The sequence below is a fragment of the Crinia signifera genome, chromosome 3, assembly GCF_055691185.1.
Source record: "Crinia signifera chromosome 3, ASM5569118v1, whole genome shotgun sequence".
NCBI classification, from domain to species: domain Eukaryota; kingdom Metazoa; phylum Chordata; class Amphibia; order Anura; family Myobatrachidae; genus Crinia; species Crinia signifera.
The window spans coordinates 60,856,758-60,862,862 of record NC_139219.1 but is presented as its reverse complement, the minus strand read 5'-3'; the positions used below and the strand labels follow the sequence as shown (position 1 = coordinate 60,862,862).

The following is a 6,105-nucleotide window of genomic DNA, read 5'->3' as shown; positions in this document are numbered from 1 at the left end:
CAGCAAAATGCGATTTTTTCCCCCCCAAAAAACAGACCAAGTAGAGGGTGGCGATTTGCTTAAAATCGCCAGCGTTTGAGCGTAGAAACGGTTAAATCTCTCACAGGTGACCCACATAGCACTTACTAACTCCCCTACATATACCCCCACATGATTATGGCCACTTGTGAGGCTGTTTGAGGTGGACATTTTGCAGAGTGGACTGGAGGTGCTAGTGTGTGAGCTGGGGCGTTTGGAGGAGCTACGCAGGAGGGATGATGCTGCCCACCAGATCCAGGTACCCCGACCACTCCGTGCTTCTCGTCGGTACCGTGCTAGGGTGTACCTGGACTCCCTCTCTGATCAGCAGGTGGTGGACATGTTTAGGTTGAACCGACAGAACCTGTTGAACTTATATGAGCAGGTGAGAGATGATTTGGACCCTCAAGGGGGGGCCAACTATGCAGTGTCTGGGCTGCAGAAATTAATGTGTGCCCTCCACTTGTTTGCCACAGGCTCCACTCAGTCTGTGAGCTCATGGGCCTTGGGGGTGTCACAAGCCACTTTCTCTAAACATTTTTCTCAAGTGTTAAATGCATTAAAGAAGCTGTGGCGCACATATATCACATTCCCACGTTGTGAGTTTGAGTGGCAGGACCTGAAGGTGGCATTCTATCGGCTCTCAGCATTTCCAAATGTGCTGGGAGCCATAGACTGCACCCACATTGGGATTCTGGCCCCGCACGTGAGGGAGCATGTCTATGTGAATCGCAGGGGCAGACATTCCCTCAATGTGCAGGTGGTCTGCGATGCCAACCTCAGAATTCTCAGTGTGGTTGCAGGCTATCCCAGGAACTGCCATGATGCCTATATCCTGCGGCACTCAGCTCTCTGGGACCATTTCCACAACCACACCATGCCAGAGGGCTGGCTACTTGGTAAGTCACTTACCACTGTTTACATGATGTTTGCTTACCTATGTCTTTCCCTTTAACATCCATGTGTGTAACCTTCTATTCAAGAGTCATTTCTGTTGTAATTGTTTAGACCAGCCCAAACAATATAGTATAGGCTGCTACTATTATGTGCAAATTCCCCACATGATATGTGACCACACAAATCCCTTTACACGTTAGGTGACTCAGGATATGGGTGTCATTCGTGGCTCATGACACCTCTGCGGAACCCACAAAGCCCTGCACAGCACGCTACAATGCTGCACATATTGCTACCCGCAATGTAGTTGAACGCACCTTTGGGGTGCTGAAAAGCCGATTTCGGTGTTTGGACAGGTCAGCAGGTACACTGTTATACCACCCTGCCAAAGTGGTTTTGGTTGTCCAGGCTTGCTGCATGCTTCATAACATAGCTTTGGGTCAACCAAATTATGTAGATGTGGCCACTGCAGCAGTCGTGCAGGAAGCTCAAACTACTGATGTTGTAGTGCGAAGTACACAGAGCGGGGATATGGTTCGTACACGGATGATCCTGCAGCATTTCACAGGTAATTTTTGTGTGTACAATGAATAGTAAAGGGGAACCTGTAACACACATACATTGTTAACATTACATTTTTCCCTGTCCATGTTAATTGCCCAGAAGCAGACCAACAATAATGGCCAACACCTGCAAGCTACCCCACCACAGCATACTTTATGCCTGGCAACATGATAACACCTATAACAATGTCAAGTAAGTACTGTAGTTTTCTGTGTGTAAAAATGTTTGCAAATACAAATTAACATAGGCTTAATGGATGGAGGTGACATGGATCATTGATCTGAGGTGGTTGAAATGTAGCAAAACAAGTGGCGCCTACATACAGCATGCAATTCCCAATGCTTATCCCCTTCAAATGTGACTATTTCCTTAAAATTCCATGACAAATAAGCACACACAACCCAAAGTCCTGTGTCTGCTAAAATGTCACTAGTTGACAATACATAATAGAACAGTGTGGGTAATCATTAGTAAAGAATGACAACAAGTTTGCTGGATGCAAATAATTTTACTTGCTGAAACATTTAGGCATAGGCCATACCATATAAAAATTTTACATGAACATTCACTGCATGAGTGAAGGAAAAAAAGAAAGAACATGATACACATGTAAATGCAAACAACATTATTCATTTTTGAATACAGGCCGGGTATTAGCACCCTTACCACTAGTGGCACCACCACCCCTAGTACGGACACTACACCGTGGGGGAGTAGTGGGGGACCCACTCATGGGTGTGGAGGACACACTACTACTTTGGGTAGATGTGGTTTGGTGCTGACCTAACAAACTAGTTGCACTGAGGCTGAGTTGCGTTTGTAGGGACATCAACGCAGTTGTTTGCCCATTAATAGCTTGGGTCTGTTCAACCATATTGGCATTTAGTGCTCTAAAATTAGTAATTTGGCCCTGAATGGCTTGTCCAATTTCTGCTAAGCGTGTGTCTAATGTGGAGACAAGACGAATTTGTGTCCCTACATTAGCATGCACACTTTGAGAAATTCGTCTCATTTGCAGAGCTATGTTACGCACATACCCCTTAACGGTTTCTAGTTGGGTGGTCTGCACCTCCATAAAAGCTATTTGTTCCCCTTGAAAAGATGGATGGATTGCGCCAACTCCTCCGCACGAGTGGGGGTGTTGGTGGCTGTAATGATTGGGGGCTGCTGCCTATGTGACTGCGTATAGGGGACCTCATTGACTGGGTGTGCTTGGTTTTGTGCAGGTTCCAACGATGGCACCGTCTCAAGGATGATTTCACTCATGTCGTCCATATTTTGCATGGGATCCGTAGGTTCAGGCATCGGTTGTGAAGGTCCTACAAATGAGAAAAGAGTGGTAAGTATGCTATGCAGATTGGTGTATGGTGGGTCCAGAGGCGTAGGGAGGGCGGAACCACTCATGCTCCGGGCGCCGATTGGTGGAATGGCGCTGCCAGCCCGCCCCCCCCCTCCGCAAATGATCCCCTGCAAGTATCATACTAACTACACTAATGGCGGGCAGCGTGTGCCGGCAGCTGCCCTGCCCGGCGCCTAGCTGCTGGTCCTGTCAATGAGTGTACCTACAGCCTGATGTCTGTTGCTGGACACTGCTTGAGATCAGACAGGGCTGCAGCTCTGAGCACAGCCCACAGACACAGGCATGATGCTGGTGCAGGCTGCTTGTGTACTCCGGGGCTGCAGACAGAGGATCAGAGGCTCACAGTGCCGGGGAAGCAGCTCGCGTCTGGCACTTCTCACCTGCCAGCTCGGACAGCCAGTGTCTCCCTCCGTAACTGTAAAGTATTAACTTTAACCTTTGACTTGTGCACACACATCAGCTGACCCCCGGTATTGCCGCTGATGAGTGCACACAGATGGGAGGGAGGAGGGGGAGTGAGGGGAGGAAGCTACAAAGCTCTGTCCCTTAATTAAAGTAAGCATTCCCCCAAATACAGAAGTAAGAGACACAGGATAATGTGGTGGTGTTATCATCACTAGGCTGCCTAGGCGTTACAGTGTCTTATATAGTGCAGCAGATTCCGTTACAGTGTCTTATATAGCGCAGCAGATTCCGTTACAGGGTCTTATATAGCGCAGCAGATTCCGTTACAGTGTCTTATATAGCGCAGCAGATTCCGTTACAGTGTCTTATATAGCTCAGTAGATTCCGTTACAGCGTTTTTTATAGCGCAGCAGATTCCGTTACAGTGTCTTATATAGCGCAGCAGATTCCGTTACAGTGTCTTATATAGCGCAACAGATTCCGTTACAGTGTCTTATATAGCGCAGCAGATTCCGTTACAGCGTCTTATATAGCGCAGTAGATTCCGTTACAACGTCTTATATAGTGCAGCAGATTCCGTTACAGTGTCTTATATAGTGCAGCAGATTCCGTTACAGTGTCTTATATATTTCAAATGTAACATGCCAACACATGTTAGCCACGCCCCCAATTCATTACTGGGAGGAGGGGGGGGTGCGAAATATGCCCTTGCTCCGGGCACCATGGCACCTAGCTACACCACTGGGTGGGTCATGTTACCTTAGTTGGAATGGTTAGGTGTTGCTCATGCATTATGCATTGGCACAGGCTACTGTGGTGGGGACAGCCATGTGTGAAATGTGCAATGTGTTTGTGTAACAGTATGATATCTCACCTGCAGACTGGACAGTGTGAACAATCGGATGTGGCTGATGTTGCTCAACAGCAGGCTGGGACTCCAGAGATGGAGCTGTTTGAAAGAAGAAGACATTTTCCATAATGATCATTTGCACCTAACTGGCACTTTTTCAAATATGCTGATAAAAACTTTACCAAAATCAAACTTTTTTACTCTGCTATGATTACATAAGGAATGTGAAGACTTTGAACTGAAGTGGTTATTTCATTATTATGACTGTGAACGATATTTTTAATCCACTTGCAAGTAACAGGAAAGACCAGCAGATTACACATGTAAAAGTGACTGTAAAGTGCTTTTCCAACTACCCAGATGATTGATATGGATTAACAATCAAGTACACTGCAGCCCTACAGTGATTAGGACAGCACACATTATTTGGATCTGTGGAACTACATAACCCAGCAAAATGCACAGTCCATTATTTAGCAATGCAAGCTAGCAAACTGTTATTTTGCTGGGATATGTAGTTCCACACACAGCAATCTTTTGGACACATAAAGCATACCACCATAATAGCATGCGCACATGACATAGCAAAATGTGTAGTTGACATGTGTGGACACTTACCAGTTGGCGGTGGAGTGGGGGCCTGTCTGTGTCGGCAATGTGGATGCCGGGAAGCACCTCCGGTGGGATGATTCGGCGTAGCAGCCTCTCATAGGCCTTAAAGCGGACTTCCTGCCTAGGGCCACCTCCTGTGCGACAGGCCTCTTTCTTCTCCAGGGCAAGCTTGGCTTTGAGGAGGCGCTTGATGTCATTATATCGTTTTTTGACGTTGCGCACACTCCTCTTGTGTGTGCTAACTGCATTTACCGCGGAGGTGATATTGTCCCACATCCCCTTCTTTCTTGCCACACTTGTGCGGTGATGTGAGGACCAAGTAGGCGGTCATACAGGGGCAAGAGTGCACGCACCAGGGCCATATTCTCCTCATAAGAGTACCTGACTTTCCTCCCACTAGCTGTACGAGCTGCATCATCCTCCTCCTCCTCCACATTTTCAGCCTCACCCTCTTCCTCCTCCTCCTCCTCCTGTCCTGCTTCTTCCCTTAGCACCTCCAAGTCTGCTTCATCTGCCTCCTGCACAGGCCAGTCCACCTCTGAGAAATCACCCTCTTGCAGCTCCTCCTCTGTGTGCCTGGCACTCTGTTCCTCCTGTGAGGACACATGGCTTGTGCCTGCTTCCTCCTAATCCTCCATAGCCACCTGCTCAGCTTCCACCATGTGGCCTCTCCCTGGCGCAGCTCTTGCTGGGAGCATGCTGGCTCTCCCTGTCCTGCCTCTGGCAGTGCTGCCTCTCACTCTCCTACCTCTCCCAGTGGTTGGGGTATTTGGGCCCAAGCTGCCTGTCCCTCTGCCTCATCTGCACCTTATGACTGCTCCTCTCCTCTCCATCTCAAACGCCTTACTCCCTTTCAAAGGGTAAAATGGCGTCTGCGCCCCTTTATATAGGGGGTGTGATGCGTATTGCAAGGGACTAAGGTGGGCCAATAGGTTAGCATGTTGTATGGGCTGATCAGATGTATTGGTGTTAATCGCATTCCGGTTGGCCGCAAATACGCACATGACCTAACCCGGAAATCGCACTTTTATGGCGTATTACATCAACTCAATTCGCACCATATCGCCGTCTATCGCCATCTATCGCACTTTTCATGCGGCATTACGCGAGCCATTCAATACGCGATTTCTGTAAAAAATGCGATTTTAAAAAATGGCGATACACGGCGATTTGAGTTAAAATCGCATTTTCAGAAAAACGGTCAACACAATAAATCTCGCCCATTATCTGGATTTGGGCCCTTATTCTGGGTCACTCGCAAAGGCAAATTCCTTCTCAAAAGGACAGAACCATGTGCACTGCAGGTGGGGCAGATGTAACATCTGCAGAGAGAATTAGATTTGGGTGGGGTTTTACTTCAAAGTGAGATCTATATTGCAGTATAAAAAAAAACAGTCAG

The 6,105-nt window shown here is 47.7% G+C and overlaps 1 long non-coding RNA gene across 2 annotated transcripts; it reads left to right on the top strand.

Annotated features, from left to right (window-relative positions):
- Positions 1–396: 396 nt before the first annotated feature.
- Positions 397–5,899, top strand: LOC146062497 (uncharacterized). Of its 2 annotated transcripts, XR_014471358.1 has the most exons (4): positions 397–1,483; positions 1,579–1,671; positions 2,706–2,818; positions 4,125–5,899. It is a non-coding gene; the product is annotated as an uncharacterized LOC146062497 (long non-coding RNA). The 2 variants fall into 2 exon arrangements; XR_014471357.1 differs by having other exon boundaries at positions 397–1,671.
- Positions 5,900–6,105: the final 206 nt, after the last annotated feature.